The sequence below is a fragment of the Equus caballus genome, chromosome 1 (genome assembly GCF_041296265.1).
Source record: "Equus caballus isolate H_3958 breed thoroughbred chromosome 1, TB-T2T, whole genome shotgun sequence".
Lineage (NCBI taxonomy): Eukaryota > Metazoa > Chordata > Mammalia > Perissodactyla > Equidae > Equus > Equus caballus.
Window position 1 is genome coordinate 136,651,377 of NC_091684.1, and position 16,882 is coordinate 136,668,258.

Consider the following 16,882-nt stretch of genomic DNA (forward strand, 5'->3'; position numbering starts at 1 on the left):
TGATCAGAAACTTAAAGTGTGAGATACGGCTGTCAGCCTGTGAGACAGCCTAGACCACAGGAGCAAAGAAGGGAGGGAGACCGGTGAAGGGGGCACTGAGCGCCTTCCCACGCCCTGGGAAAGCAGATCTGGAAACCTGGAAGAGGTCACGCAGCCTCTGAGGGCAGAGCCAAGACCCCAGATGGGAGCTTCCGGGAGGCAAGCCTTAGTTCAAGGGACAGAGGCACTGTCCCCCACAGAGGAGGGGCCGCTCCCCGCCTGGAAAATGTCCAGGTGGAGTCTGGGGTGCGGATCCTGGGAAGGCGGATGAAGTTAGGGGTAGAGACAAGGGTCTGGAAAACCTCTCCAGCAGTAAGTCCCACACCCAACGTGCATGCAATTAACCCAGGGGTTCCTGAAAATACGGAATGGGCTAGGTGAGGCCCTCTCAGGCTTTCTGAATCAGAACCTCAAGGGGGCGGCCTGAAAATCAGCCTGGTTATCAAGCTCCAATGGTGATTTGACACATGGCCCAGTTCTGGAACAACTGCCCCGAGCATGTGTGACTAGTCACCTTCACACGGCCCAGGATCCACTCGGGACATGAGACACTCGGAGCCCAAGGTGAGAGGAAGCACAGGGAGCTCAGGACCAGTGCTGGCAGGAGAAGGTGGAAAGGAGGTGCCCGCAGGGGAGAGAGGCAGAATGGGAGAGTTCGGCGATGGGTACCCAAGGAGGCGAGTTTGAGATTCAACTCTGCATCTCCTCAGTGAGCATGTCTCAACACTCGGGCCCTTGTTGAGCAGGGTATAAGAAATGGCTGCCCTCAAAGAGAATCGCTTCTCTGAGGAGACAGGTGTAAATAATAATAGAGCTACAAGGGATCAATGAGAGGGAGGGAGGGACCTGAGGGGCCACCTGCCTCCTGAACACACCCACTCGGGTGTTTCACAGGTGCCCTAACCCCACACAGCCACAGCTGCATCACTATCTGACCACAGAATCCTGCCTTGTACACGCTGCTCCCTCTGCCTCATTCCCTGCCAGCCTGGAAAATTCCACCTGACTTCATCAGACTCCAGTGCCCCTTGCCTCCCTCTACGCCCGGGGTCATGGGGCCTCCACTGGCACCCCTGCTGCACCTCAGGCGGCATGGGGGCTCCTGGAGCACATCTATCCCCCTCCCGGACGGCAGGCTCCCACCCTGCTCGGTGACGAGTCCCCAGAACCAAGCAGAGTGCCCGACACACCGGGGAGAGCTCAGAAAAAATCTGCCCAATGAGTTCCGAGAAGGGGCCCTGAGCAAGGATGTCAGAGCAGTCAGGGAAGGCTCCTGGAGGAGGCAGCGCTTGAGGTGGATGCCAAAAGAGGGGGAGGGCTTGCTCTGGCAAACAGGAGGGAACAGCGCCCCCGGTGCGAGGGACTTGAAAGCCAAGGCCCAGGGCAGGGAAGCCTGCTGGCGCTGAATTCAGAGAGGCAACAGATGGGAGGACAGCGCCGGGAGGGGCGCAGGGAGCAGGCTGGGCACAGCGCCCCCGGCCTAGCCCGGCCCGGCCCGGGGGATCCCTCCTCCAGGCTCAGAGTGGCCTCCCCCACCCTCCCGCCTCACACCATGTACATTCCTGAGCGGCTTTCCCGGGCAATCATTAACCCTGAGCTTCACCGCCCGGACTGGGGGAATTGCTAACCGATCAAACCGGCGGGTGACCCATTTCACATAACTATTACCCAAAGAACACGCCCCACAAGTGAGGGGCAAATGGTCAGGGGCAGCCAAGGAGCCAAGGAGGTGTGATCTAGCAGAAGGAGGAAGGTCACGTGGACGGGACCGGTGACTGGCTCGCGCCAGACCTTCAGCTGAGAGTGGAGGACGCTGGGGGTCAGAGAAGGACACAGGGCCCGGATGGGAAAGGGTGTGACTGGCAAATGGCCCCACAGCGAAGGAGGAACTCAGACAAGTGGGAGGCTCCAGAGCACACACTGCTCCTGTCGGCGACATGGGAGTCGGGGCTCCGCCGTGGGCTCAACCTGGCCCTGAGTCCCGACGTCTCTCTAGGGCCTCTCTCCCCTTCTGCAAAATGGAGTGGCGGGGTTGAGCTGAAAGCCCATTTACTGAGCACTTAGTCTGCTCGTGGGCATTTCACACTCCACTGAGCTCTCACGGCGTGGCTCTGGGGGGGCACTTTTATAATCCCCAGGGGGCCCACCTCTTTGGTCTGTTTCGAGCATTAACAAGAGCCCAGGGTTAAGGGTGTGGTGCACAGCTGGTGTTCAGTGAGGAGCATCTGCCTCGACGACGCTGCCATAGCAGAGGACGCGCCTTCCCCGGCCCGCGCCAGGCTGCGAGGGGGACCCTCCTTCCTCCTCGCCAGGACGCGTGTTTCCTGCCAAGCCCTGTCATCAGCAGCATGCTTCACAATATCTGGATACAGCAGCGGATTAGAGCCCCGGTGGCCGAAACGTGACTCGAGGTCCTTATTCCAGCGTTGCGAAGCACAGGCCTTTCTCAAGGGCTGAGGGAAGACGCACTACTCAAAAACCCATGAAGAAGGGGAATAAGGCGTCCTTCCAGATCAGCCCCAAGAACACGCAGCCAGAGCTCAGGAAGGTGTAGCAGGTGACCTGCCGTTCCGGGGGGAGGGGGACACGGGACGGGGCTGAGATGGGGATGCAGGACGGGGGTGGGTAGGGACCCTGGCCACAGCTGTCCCTGAGCCCTGGCCGTCCCTTCCTGCCCCCCAAAGCCCCAATGGCCACTGGTTATGGTGGAAAGTGATTCACTTTGCCCAGGGATGGAAAGCAGAGCTTCTACATGAAAAGTGAGAAGGAAAAAATCTTTTCCATCGTTAAAATGCCTCTCCCAAATGTGTCCCCATGGAGTCCCATAGAGCACCGTGAGAAAGGAAGTAGCATAAAGGTGGAAACACGCTTGGAGATAGGTCCCTATAGTTCTTGGCCCAGGAATGCTACATTGGGCTGGCATCTGTGTAAGCAGATGGAAAAGTGGTCACCTCTGCAGTATGAGTCAAGGGCCGCCCTCCACACCACGAGGCTGGAAATTTCACCGTTAGAGATTCATTTCTTAGGGTCTTTTTACAAAAGGGCCTGAAGAACATGCTGACTTTGGGGACAGAGGAGAGGTCGTGCAGATTAGCTGAAATTATTAGAGGAATTTTTTTTCCTCTTACTTTTCAAGCAGAGGCGCAGATCTCCCTGTGCAGGGTGAATTCATTTCCACAACAACTGGTGGCAGCTGGCCCTTCGGGGGGATAAGTCAGAGCAGGAGGAGTGGAGTAGAGGGGCAGAGAACCCAGCTGTGTCAGGACCCATCTTAAACAGTCTGCTGGAAGAGAGCGTTGGGCAAGGAGTGCAAAGATCTGGTTCAAGTCTGACTGAGCTGTCCCTGGGAGGCCCACGTGACTCTGCACGAGCTGTGCGACCTTCCTGTGCCTCAGTTTCCACATCCCAGCATGAGAAAATGAAGATGGCAACACCTGCCCAGCACCAGGAGGCACTCGGTGAGCAGCACTGAAGGCATGACTCGGCACGTCCTGGGGCGTGAAACCCTCTGGCTCACCCCAAGAGGGACTCATTTAACCCCCCAGAGACCTGGGTCAGCCTCCGTCCTCCTCAGGCCAGCAGGACACTGGAAACAAAACTGGAAACAAAACTGGGAGCCGAACAAAGCCTTCTTTAAAGGAACAAAGCCCACCTTATCAGGAGAGGTGCTTTCCCTTTGAAAGTCAAATCTGAGGCCTTGGGGACAATGGTGGGCGGAGGCCCAGCCAGAGGCTGGGTCCCTCCCCTTCCCCGGCCTGTGAGAGGGTGGTCACTGGAATTCACTTCCTCAGACTCCTCTTCTGCTCTTTTCAAGCCGTTAAGGAAATCCTGAGCATGATAAGCAAAGACTTGATCATTAGAAGGAGCAGAAAAGGCAACTAAAAGGCAAAACTGATGCATCTAGAAGAGAATCCAGGTGTGAAACTAAGGCCCAGAGACGTTATGTGGTTTGCTCAGCATCACACAGCGAGCTGGTCCTAGGGTAAGTCCAGAAGCCCCCAGTCTTGTTAAGCTACAACCTAGAAGGAGCATTCCTGCAACTGGGCATCTGTTGGACTCGGAGGAACCATCCCTGGTAGGAAAGTGAAGATTAAACCAAACCAGACGAGGAGGGAGGAGGGAAAAGGGGGGAGGGCAACAGAGCCGGTCACTCCCCCTCCTCCCGCATCCTCCCAGCAGACTTGTGGTTAAGCCAATTTCATCCTCCTTCACACAATTTCCTTTTTTTTCACTTACAAATTTTCTTAAACCACTGGTCAGGTTCTAGACAGGACGCATACCAAAAACATCTAAGAAATAAACTATTGACGTCTCATATTTCAAAAACTGACACCCTCCCCACTTGGCGCCTTCTCAGCGGCTGCTCCCCACCTCTGCCTTTCAAGAGAAGGACTCCCAGCCGGGAGAAGCATTATTGAGCCCTGATCTGGGGAAACACTTGTTTCCTGCCCTGGGGGCAACTGAAGGATCCTTGAGGAGGCAACAAACCCCCACTGGAAGGAAGTTTTCAAAGCCTCACCGTCCTCACTGAAATGCAAGGTCACCACGTCCATCCCATCCCATCCAGCTTGCGGGTCCCCCGGGACCCCCCTCCCAGCAGGGAGGCTGCGAGGCGCGCTGCTCCCCTACTGCTGACAGAGCCCACAGTGACTGCGCTGCCTTCTGTCCCTTCCCATCTTGGCGGCGCACTTGTCACCCCAGAGTAGACTCACCATCCTCCTGCCTCCCTGGAGGCCTGATGCTCCACCTCCCCCAGGGACACCTGGCCCGTGAAGTGCCAGAAACCAGGGGGCTCCTCACCGGACCTCCTTCCCCTTCCTTTATCACCTCTTCCAGACCCCCTGTCTGCTTGAACTCCTCTTCTTTCAAGAAGTCTTCTCTGCCAACCACAACCCAGCTGGCTTCCCCCTGTTCTCTGCACTCGCCACTGGAGCTCGATGGCATACGGGTGACTCAGTACACGGTGTCTCTCCTGGACGGGAGAAACAAACCCGACAGACTCGGACCACCCAGAGCACCTGGCCCTGTGCAGAGTTCATCAGAACTACGTAAGCACTTGCTGAGTGTGAGGTTATTTCCCCACACACTTCACTCTCAAAAGGGTAAACAACTCTCTAAGCAAAAATAAAAGAAATCGTAGGGAAGCGTGAGTAATCGCCAATTGTGTGGGTGCGTTGATGAATGTCCCGTGCACTTACTGACTTAGAGCTCACAGGACTGGGATGCAGGCCAGAGTTATTACAATTGGGCAAATTCTCCCCTTCCCGCCCCGCAGCCAAGAAAAGATTCTGTGTGATTTGAGCAGGACCCCCAGCTCCTATTCAGCGATGCTACTGCCAACCATCCACCATTATTACACAATTCGCCAAATTTGGAAGACTTTTTGGTCTTCAAGCATTCTTTTCTCTGGGGCCGGCTCCGTGGCCGAGTGGTTAAGTTCACGCGCTCCGCTGAGGCGGCCCAGGGTTCGGATCCTGGGTGTGGACATGGCACTGCTCATCAGGCCACATTGAGGCGGGGTCCCACATCCCACAACTAGAAGGACCTGCAACTAAGATATACAACTGTGTACAGCGGGGGATAAAGCAGAAAAAAAAAAAGAATTCTTTTCTCAATTCAAATGCCACTGGAAGGTCAGAACCAGTTGACAGGTATGGGCATCTGATCCCAGGGTAGGGAGGATCTGGGAGAGAGGCGAGGGTCTTCATGGAGCCAAAATGGTGGAGGCTCACTTGAGAGAGGAGGGGAAACACCTCCTCCGTCTAACAGGCAGAAGGGTGGGAGGAAGGGGTGGTGCCAGGGGCTGGTGGCAGCTAGTCGAGGAGGTAAGGCACGCAGTTGAGTCCATCCAGGGAGGGGGCTGTGTTAACGTGATATCGAAAAGGTGCGGACCAGGGAGCTGACTGTCATAAGCAGCTTCACAGCCCCACCCTGAAGCCCCAGAGGGAGTTAACACAAAGTCAAATTATTCCTGGGAATTAAAAAATTGTTTTCAAAAAGCATCCACAGGGTCCACCCTGCATCTTTGACCCTATGGCCCCATCCTTTCCCATAATCCACCAGATTCACCTCCTCCTTGTGTATTTTTCTTGTCTCCCGGTTCTGATCACTGCCCCCACCCCATACACACACCTCCCACACACACCTCTGTACCTCCCAGTCTGCGCTCCTGCCATGCCCACCACGAGGCCTCTCCTTATCGGCAGCCACCTCCCCCAGGAGGTCTGCCCTGAGAGCTTGCTTATGGAACCACTCACACCTGACAGTTCTGGAGCCTCACTGAGACCTGCCACTCACTGACCTTCATACTCTGTCCTTGTCCAAGGCTCTCTGTTGTCTCAACTGTACCCGTAAGATTTTAACTTATGGAGGTAGCCAAATGGCACACAGAGAGGCTAATGCCATTGAAAGAAGAACTTATTGCTTACATTTCCCAAGAGAAGGGGCGCACCGCATACGACCACAAGAGAAGCGCTAGGTTTTGGTCAGGAGGCAGAAGCAGGAGTGAGGGGAAGGCTAGGCCAGAGTTTTACTAGGGTTTCCATGGAAAAGGCAGGGCAGGGGAGACGGGTCAGGACTGGCTAGTCTGACTAGTTCCAGTGGGCTCTGGGGCATCGGGGCTGTCCCGGGTTACTGGGTACCTGCCCTGGGACAGGTTAGGGCAGGGGAAACACTGGCTCAGTGTGTGACCGTGAGATAAGGAGGTGGTTCAGAGAATGGGCCTGGACCACAGAGGAGATGGAAACAACGCTGGCCATTGAGTGTGGCCCGGTGATTAATGGCTGCCAAATGGACGAAAACTCAGAACACCCAGCCACACACTCCCCTCACCCAGCTCAGCTTCCAGGGCTCTCTGATCCAACCTCCCTCTCCGTAACACAGTGTCCTCCGCCCTCTGAATGTCTGGTACCTTGTAACACAACGCCATCCCTGGACGAACTCAACTATCTACCTTCACTCGTCAACTTGTTGTCTCTGGCCCCCTGGCACCAGCACCCTCCTCCCTCGCCTCTGCCTGTCATACAGCAGAGGTGTTTCCGGTCCTGGTCCCAATCTGGAATGCACCCCAATGCTTCCTCAGGGCTCCCTGTGCCAGGGACCACCCCTCTCTACCGAATCTCCCCTATCAGCACTAAGAATTCTTTTTTTTTTTCTGCTTTTTCTCCCCAAATCCCCCCAGTATATAGTTGTATATTTTAGTTGTAGGTCCTTCCAGTTGTGGCATGTGGGACACTGCCTCAGCGTGGCCTGATGGGCTGTGCCAGGTCCGCGCCTGGGATCGGAACTGGTGAAACCCTGGGCCGCCAAAGCAGAGCGTGCAAACCTAACCAATGGGCCACAAGGCCGGCCCCAGCATTAATAATTCTTAAAAAACAGTAGCGAGAGCAAAAAACTCCCTGATCAACTAGGGGAAAAAACACTTGTAATTTATACTCTAGATAAAAGACTAGTTTCCCACATACATAAGGATCACCTCCAATTCAATAAGAAAAAGACCAACAAGCTGATAGAAAATGGGCAAAACATAGAAACAGTTCACAGAAAAGGAAATACAAATGGCTCTTACATCTAGAAAAACGTGTTCAACCTTATTCATAGCAAGAAAAATGCAAATTAAAACTATATCGAGAAACTATTTTTGTCTTCCAGATTGTCAAATATCAGTAAGTTTGGTAACACACTGTATCGGAAGGTGTGGGAAAACGAGCATCCGCATACATTGCCGGTAGGAGTGTACATTCTCAGGAATTCTATGGAGAGTGATATGCCGAGAGCTTTCAAAATACAAACGCACGGACTTTCTGACCCATCAATTCCACTTCTGGGACTTTATCCCACACGTACCCACCTACACGGCAAAATGACTAGAGCACAAGGGGATTCAGTGGGACATTATGATGTCTGAAAAACAGGACACTAGTTAAATCAATGAGGTGACACCCATATGGTGGAACACAATATAGCCGTAAATGGGAATGAAGACGCTTTCTAGGTACTGATCTGGAAGCATCTCAGACAGCCAAGCGGGAAAAGAAGGAATCAGGGGCAGAAGAATGCATAACGAGCACTGCCATTTAGGGGAATGACCTCTGTCTGTAATTACCGACTCCCGGGTGAAACATCTCTGGAAGAATATGTAAGAAATTGGTAAAGTCGCCCCCGAGGAGGGGAGGGAACTGGCAGGCCAAGGGACACGGGGCACGAAGACTTTTCACAGTGAAATCTTCACAATTTTTGAATTCTGAACATGTACATCTATTTTCTAAGAAAAAAGGGGGAGAGCCAAAGAAGGAAGATGAAATAAACAAATAAAGCCCTCCCTAACCACTTCCCTTTCTGGCTTCCACTCTCTCTCCTCAGCTTTACTGACGCATTTTTGGGAAAGCCATCTGCCAGCTGTCTCCCTTCCCTCCTGCCCCATTCCTCCACTGCCTCGGTCTGACCTCCCCCCACGGCACTGTCTGGGCTCCAAATCGGGCGGCTGCTTCCCAGCCCTCCTCTTGCTTGCTCGCTCTGCAGACCTCCCCGCGGGCCACGCACTCCTCCTTTTCATGGGCTGCCAGGGCCACACGCTCCACTGTCTCTGCTCCCTCTCTGGGAACTCCTCCCCAGTCTCTGCAGACTCCTCCTCGGCTCTAAATGCTGGTGCTCCTGGAGCTCACTGCTAGGCCCTGCTCTTTGCTCTGCTCTCCGTGGTCCACACGCTCTCCCTGGGCTCTCTCACCCACGCCAAGGTTTCGCTCATCATCTATATGCATGTAACTCCCAAAAGCACATGTCCAGCCAGACCTCGCTTCTGAGCTCAGGGTCCCACTTGGCTGTCGCCCAAGGATTTCCAATCCAACATGCCCAACATGTAACTCGCCAGCTTCCAGCCACTCTCATCCTCCATCCGCGGGAGGCTTCCTCGCCTGGGTTCCCTCCTGGTTATGCCTAGAGTCTGTCCGCTCTTCCCCACCTCCACCAACACTCCCGCTGCTCACCCAGGGGAAGCCTTCTTCATCAGCTCCACCAGCCTCCTCACTGGTCTCCCTCACGCTTTCCCACCTGAGGGCCTTTGCACACACTGTTACTTGTGCCCTGAATATTCTCCTCCACTCTCTGCCCCTGCTTTATCTTGACTAGCTCTTGTCTCTCTTCTAGAAGTGAGATTAACATCATTCCCTCAAGAAGCCCTTCCTGACCCCTGGACCAATGGATCGCAACTGAGGGTGATTCTGCCCCAAAGGAGACATTTGGCAATGTCTGATGGCATTTTTGGTTGTCACGACTGGGATGGGAGTTTGTGTGTGGCTAGTCATCTAGTGGGTAGAGGCCAGGGATGCTGCTAAACATCCTACAATGCACAGGACAGCCCCCACGACAAGGAATTATCTGGTCCAAAGTGTCAAGAGTGCCGAGGTGAGGAACCCTGCCCTAGACGGAACCACGTCCCCACTACACACTTTCATAACACGCTCCATTTCTCCTGTTACCACCTGGCATGATTGTGATTAAATCTTTAACTGTGCAAAGGTATTGGCCAAGCTCTATTTTCTAAGCTTTATGAGACGAAAAAATGAATCCAGGTCAGTGGCTCATGTTTCTCTCTACACCTCCACCCCCAGTGCTCGGCCTCAAGAACAGAGCCTTGAGCTTGGCAGTGAACATGTGTGGACTGACATGAAATGCTCAGGGCAGGGACTGGCCCATACTGAGCAGAGGTGACCCCATGTCCTGGCCTCCAACTCCGCTGGGTCCTCTGTGCCATCTGACGGCAATCCCTTCTCTTGCCCTCCACCAGCTTCTCTCCCTGTCCCAAAGCACCGAGCCCTGCACAGCTTTGCAGGCCCTCAAACCCTCATGTTCACCCAGGTGGTGTCATGGGCCCCTTCAAGCCAGCGGGACCCAAGCTTATCCCCTCATTGTCTTGCCAAATCAGCTGCTCCTCCTGCAAGCTCGCCCAGGCAGCGGCACCACCCCTCACCCAGCCGCCGACCCAGAAACCTAGGCACCCTTGTGCAGCACGTCCACCCTTCAGACTGCTCCCTCCACGCCCCCAACGACATGGCTTCAGTGTTACCCAGTTTTCTCCCCCTTGGTTCTTGCCTTAAGCCTCTTTCCCTCTAATGCACCTGTGACATCACTCACAGCTATGTCCTTCTAAGATGACAGCTGGCCTGTATCACTTCCTGATTACAAACCCCTCAAGGCTTCGCACTGCCCAAGGTGAGGAGCCTGCGCGTTCCCAGCCTGGTCCCAGAGCCTCCCCATCTCCCGCTCCACGGCCTCATCTCCAGCCACACCCTGCTTCAATCCCAAGTACAAACACCCTCCGCCACTTGTTTCACACCACGGTTTAGGCTCTCTCTTCCCCTTACCGCCCCCCCCCGCCGCCTTCTCCCTCTCTTCTCCTTCCTCTGCTTAGACGCCTGGAGATCTCATGGTCATCCTTAAAATCTAGTTCAAACACTTCTTCAATAGCATGGCAGTTCCTCAAAAAAATTAAACATAGAATTTCCATATGATCCAGTTATTCCACTTCTGGGAATATACCCCCCCAAAAATTGAAAGAAGGGCCTCCAACAGATATCTGTCCACCTATGTTCAGAGCAGCACCATTGACAATGTCCCAAAGGTGGAAGCGACCCAGGTGTCCATCCACAGATGAAAGGATAAACAAAATGTGGTACATCCATGCAATGGGATATTATTCAGCCTTAAAAAGGACGGAAATTCTGATGCACACTATAACACAGATGAATCTTAAAACATGATGCCAAGTGAAAGACACCAGACACAAAAGTTCACACGTATGAGTCTATTTATATGAAGTACCTAGAACAGTCAAATTCACAGAGACAGAAAGACGAATGGCGGCTACCAGGGGCTGGGGGGAGAAGGGAATGGGGAGTTAGTGTTTAGGGGGTACAGAATTTCAGTTTTCTGGAGTGAAGAGCGTTCCAGGGTTGGATGGTGACGATGGTTGCACAACCATGTAAATGTACGTAGCGACACTGAACTGTACGCTTTAAAGTGATTAAAATGGTAAATTTTGTGTTATGTATATTTTACCACACTAAAAAAAGGCAAAAACAAACCCAAACCCACCTCTTCTTGCTGAAACCCTCTATACACAACCCCCACGTCCCCAAACCCATGCATGCCCCCGTGCGCCCATCCCCAAGTCGCTACAGAGCTCCCCTCGCGCAGCTGAGCACACCGTCCTCTGTGCATGCTCGCACAGGCTCCAGCGCACTCAGTTACAGACTGAGCTCTCCGTCCTCCCAGACGGAAGGTTTCTGCAGGCAGGGACGGTGTCTAACTCGCCGCTCCGTCCCCGGCATCTAGCCCGCAATCTAGAGCAACCTCTAGTCCTTCAATAAGGACTATAAGAATGAATAACCAAACCAACCGTTTTGGGTTAATACTGCCCAAAATCTCGCAACCTGTTGTCCCCAGAACAGTGACTTACTTCCAAGATTCATCAACAACCCCCTCCCATCCCTGGAGAAGATAAATCTTCGCCCTTCCATTAAGCAACAAGGTCAGAAGGGGCTTCCACGGACAAAGTTAATAAACAGCTAACTTGGGAGGAATAAACAAAATAAAACTGCGCCGGGTGGGGGCAGGCCCTTGTATCTAACACCAGCACACCCCGCCTCTCCCTCCTCTGGGCAGTGGGCAGGCTGATTCACTTCCTGTGTCCCCTCCCAGGGCAGCGTGAGAGGGGACCGTGGAGAAGCCCCGGTCTTAGGGCACATACAGATGATTAGTCACTGGCTGGAAGGCTGCTGACCTTAGTGCATGGCTGACCACAGCCTGCCCGCCCCGCCCCCACCGTCCTAGTGACCTGAGATCTGGAAGGCAAAGAGCACTTGGCCTTGGCTCTCAGCAAGAGGCCCCGCGGCCCAGAGCCTTCCCTTTTCTCATAGCTCCCATCCACCCTGTAAGCCCTTGGAGCCCCCACCTGCGGACTCCTCGTTCACACAGGGTCCACTTTTACAGAGCAGGGGCTGGAAGGAGAAATGGTCCCCTGGTCCTGAGGTCACCCTTGGAAAGGTCTTCTGAGATCATCTAACCCAGTGGTTCTCAACCAGAGACAATTTTGCCGCCAGGGGACATTTGGCAATGTCTGGAGACATTTCTGGTTGTCAAGAAGGAAGCAGGAGGTCGTACTATGGCATCTGGTGGGTAGAGATCAGGGATGCTGCAGAACATCCTACAATGCACAGGACAGCCCCTACAAACCAGAATTATCTGGTCCAAAATGTCAGTAGCCCCTGACCTAAGCCAAGTGTCTCCTGTATAGACGAGGAAACTGAGGCACAAGAAGTGACAGGGCCACAGTCATGCTGAGTTAGATGTGTCAGAATTAGAATCCAGGCTCCCACCAGCCACATGAGCCTTCAGCTCCCAAGAGTGCAGTGGCCAACACAAAGACTGGTAGCAAGCTGGCAGAGTGGCTGAATTTGGGACCACGGGGTCTAGAAGCCCATGACGGCCGGGCTCTGAGCCTCTGGCAGGCCCCCAGTGAACCCCAGCAGGGTTAGCCTGGCTGCAGGGCTCCCAAAGAATCAAAGAGGAAGATGTCTAAGGCCGCTATGGCTTGTCCAAGCAAAAGGCCCGTTTGAGGTTTAGGCAAAATTTACCACTCAAGTCCCCACAGAGGACACTGGGGGTGTTCCTGGCCTGCTGTCCAAGCCAGAAGTGAGGACAACTCTCTAAGATAACCCCTGCCTTACGGGGCAGGGCATGGGCGGGAATTACACCTTGGACTGCTGCTTTGGGGGACACTGTCTTTTTTCCTCGATGCCAAAAATGATCACATCTCCCACACCTGTCGGCTCCTCACTGCCATCCTGCAAAATTTCAAAATAACATCTAGAGTCACCTTTGTCCTTTTCCCCCAGGAGCCAACACCATGTCTCCAACCGTGGGCAAAACACCAGGGCGCAGGTCCAGGCATCAGAGCTGACGTGCAACCCCATTATTTACGAAGGACTGACTCACATCAGGTCACAACAGACGTACTTTTCCATCCACTGTTCCTGAAAGCCACCAGACTTGCAGTGATAGTGGCGATAAAGAGAAGGCCAGAGGACAGGAATGCATGAGCTATGGCCCAGGTCAAGGCTTCACCCTATTCAGGGGAAGGAAGCCCACAGGGAGTGGTTGAGAGGCAAGGCTGGGGGGGACCTACAGTGGCCTCAGACACAGGAGGAGTCACCATTGCAGATTCATTTCTTCAGGCAAAGCATTGTTATTGTTCCCTCCACCTGCCCTGTCCCCTTCCTCCCCAATTTTTCCAACAAGCTGGTAAACTCCTACACATCCTTCAAGGCCCAACGTCTGGAGTCCCTCCCCTAACATCAACTCCAACTCTTAATCTGGCAAACCACAATGGCGATGGAAAAAGATTCTTCCACATACACATGAGAAAATAACAATCACCTCTTATGGCTTGCTTTGAAGCTAACAGAGCCCTCTGGACAACTCACTCTCTCATAAAACCATGCAGATTCTATTGTCCCCATTTTACAGATGAGGAAATTGAGGCCCACAAAAGCAAGTTCTCTTCCCGCAATCCATAGTTGCCCCATGGACTGGTAGAGAGAGGGAGGAGGCAGTAAAGATTAAAGTTTCCAAATAAGATTTTCTGGGGGCCAGCCCCATGGCCGAGTGGTTAAGTTCGCGTGCTATGCTGCAGTGGCCCAGGGTTTCGCCCATTCAGATCCTGGGCGCAGACATGGTACCACTCATCAGGTCACACTGAGGCGGCGTCCCACATCCCACAACTAGAAGGACCCACAACTAAGATATACAACTATGTACCAGGGGGATTTGGGGAGATAAAGCAGAAAAAAAAAAAAAAGATTGGCAACAGTTGTTAGCTCAGGTGCTAATCTTGAAAATAAAAAACATTTTCTGGAGGAATGGGTAAGACTTGGATATAGATGGGACAAGGGTCCTCAGCCTCCAGCCTAGGGCAGGGCCAAGCTGGGATGTGCTCACTGGTTTAAAAAAAACCAAGTTGCCCCAAGTGGGTGAGGATGTCAAGGACCCTCGAGGGTGACGGTGGGCAACTATGTGGTCCAGTTTTTCAAAGTGCCCTTTCTGCTCAACAAGGGCAAAGATCGTCGGCTGGAAAAGAATCTCTGCCGTTTCAGCTTAATTCATCCCATTCTCGTCGAGCACCTTCTGCGCGCCCAGCACTATGGCTCCAGCAGCCAAAACAGGTGCCGGCGTCCTGCAGCTGCCGCAGCTTAGCAAGGAGAGGAGTTCCCAAGCTCTCTTGGAGGAGCTTCCTGACCGATTTTATTTCTTCTTGGAGATGCCCTCTCCTGGCCTACCCCTTTCAGCGGAAGAACCTTGAGGGAAGGGGGAAAAAGAAATGAAGCCCTGCTGAGTCAGGGGCCCAGCAAAAATGGAGAACCAACCACCTGGCTCTAGAAAATGGTGGTCTGAGGTTCAGGTCCACCACGTTTCCCCAGCAAATTACTTAAACTCTTTGGGCCTCCTTTTGTCTCACCTGCCAGTAGAATAAGATCTACTACCCCACTGGTTACTGTGGTGTAAAATGAAATCAGAGATGTGTCCATGTTAGTGATGTTAGCTCTTCTCTGATCCACTGACCTCTCCATCTGTTCTCTCTGGTTCTGCGCGGGAAGGGGCATCTTTCATTCCCATCTCCGCTCTGAACGGAGCCCTCTGTGCAGCCGAAGCTGGATGAAGCTCATTCTGCTCAAATCAGCAAGGGTTACTGAGCTCTTGATCTATGTCCCTGCCGGGCTGTGGGCCACCCTCTCTCCTGCGCTCATCTGACTGGGCTTGGGAAGGCCTGGGGGGAATGGGGTCGGGGGTGGGGGGGAGGTCAAGGATGCCCAGCCCGGCTGTGCCTGCCGGGAGACAGGACAGAAGCCGGGACTCCCCGTGGTTGGGAACTCACTTCAACAGGGCCCAGACGGGCCCCCCTGGGCAGAGGGCCGCCCCCTCTTCCGCACCCCGTCTCGCTCAGCCCAGTCTCCTATCGTATATCCGGCCCGAGGAGGCGGGAAGCACAAATGTAAACATCTCTTAAGAAATCGCCAACTCTGCAGCCCCCATCCAGGGATCTTTTCAAGGGACTGAAGGACGCAGGGAGGGACTCAAACGCTCAGAAGAGTGAGAGAGAGGAAAAGCAAGAAGGCAAAAATCAACTAATTTCAGCGGAGACCGTGTGCAGCCGCGGCGGCTGCCCCACCATCGCACCGGCTCCGGGCGCTGCGGGAGGCTGGGCGGGGGGCGAGCGGGGGAAGGGGCTGCGCTCACGGCCGCCCGGGGCGCGGCCGGCCGGGCGCAAACTTTCCAGGACCCGGCCCTGCATTGGCCGACGGGCTCCCGGGGAATGCGGGGCGGCCGCGGAGGCGGGGTGCGCATGGACCCGGAGGCTGGGAGGACGCGCGCGGCACTGGCCGGGAGTCCCGCCCTCGGTTACCTGGCTCCGAGGGTCCCAGGCGTCCAGTCCAGAGGGCGCAGGGACGTGGCACAAGCGGGCTGGGGCCCGAACACTCCTCGGAGCCGCAGCGGCCCCCAGACACGCGGGCGCTGCACCTGGCCCGGCCGGTCCGCGCCTTCCCCGCGGTCCCCGCCCCCGGTCCCCTCCCGCGAGGGGCGGGGCAGGGCGGCGGGGGAGGAGCCGAAGGCAGGGGGCCGCCTCCCCTCGTGGGGCCCGACCTAACGACCTGCCACAGACCCTGAACTCCGTAACCTCCAAACGAGCGCCCCATCACTCGCCAGTCTGAGGTGCGACCACAGCCATGCGCCCAGGTGGAGTCAGGGGTGCGCACAGGCCTCCTCCCCTCCCTTCATTCCCACCCGCGCCCCAGGGCTGAAGGCTGGGAGCCCCAAGGCGTCCTTGAGGGCAGTGCCACCGAGATGAGACGGCCCTTGAGAAGAATGCATGGGGTGGCGCACAAGGAAGGAAAAAACAACTGAGTACTCGCAGCCCCGCCCTAGCTTGTCCTCTTCCCCCGTGGGAGAGGCTCTGGGCTGCGCTTGGCCCTGTCGTCGGTTCTACTGGCTCTCGCCAGCGTGTCCATGCCACGGGGAGCTTTGTCACCCCTCGCCCTTTCCCAGGTCTCCACTTCCCAGGTCCAGAAGGCGTCGGGCCTGGACCTCTGCCACTCAGTGGACACAGCATAAGAGTTGAAGGGACATGGAGGTCACAGAAGCAACACCTGGCCAGGGGACCCAGACTCCGGAGCTACTCCCAGGTGCTGGAGGAACAGGTTGCAGCTACTTCCTGGCCCCACCCCGCCCCCTCCCAGAGGAACTCTCAAAATCCAGCCCTTGGACAAAACTCCCAGACTGCAGTGGGGGTCGTCCCCGTGGCCCGGGCTCTCTGAGTTCCTGCTCCCTGCCTTGCCTTGCTTGCTAAGTGTGCAGGCAGTAGAAGGAGCACCAGACCAGGAGTCCAGAGACCTGGGCTCTAGCCTCCAGTTAGCTCTGTGACCTTGGATCAGTCTCTGTCCCTTTCTGGGCCTCAGTTTCCAGATTTGCAGTGAGTGGGCTGCAGTTGATGATCTCTAAGGCCCTTTTTATGGATCCTGAATCGTGCTATTGGGCATCTTGCTTATTAGGTTTTTCTGTGGCTGCACATCTTGTAAAGAGGTGTGTGTGTATGTGCCCCTCAGTCTAAATAACCTTGTCCTCTCAGACCTAAGTTCTTGAAGGGAACATGATGAGGTTGGACTGACAGGTGGGCGGTCATCCTGTACAAACCAGATTACCCAGAATGGCTGGCTTAGGGAAAGTGGATCCCAGTCCCAGCTTATGCTGAATTCAGGGTGGCCTCAGACAAGTCCCTCATTAATAATCCCTG

General features: G+C 54.8%; 1 protein-coding gene across 5 annotated transcripts in view; it reads right to left on the reverse strand.

The window, feature by feature from the left end:
* PAQR5 (progestin and adipoQ receptor family member 5) overlaps window positions 1–15,665 on the reverse strand; it is an 81,545-nt gene extending 65,880 nt beyond the window's left edge. For 2 of the 5 annotated variants that reach the window (XM_070269616.1, XM_070269602.1), the window contains exon 1: window positions 15,497–15,633. The gene's annotated coding sequence lies outside the window, so the exon portion shown is untranslated. Of the gene's footprint in view, window positions 1–15,496 lie in introns of all 5 variants that reach the window. The other 3 variants (XM_070269637.1, XM_023654726.2, XM_070269613.1) reach the window with 3 other exon arrangements.
* Between the last annotated feature and the right edge of the window lie 1,217 nt (window positions 15,666–16,882).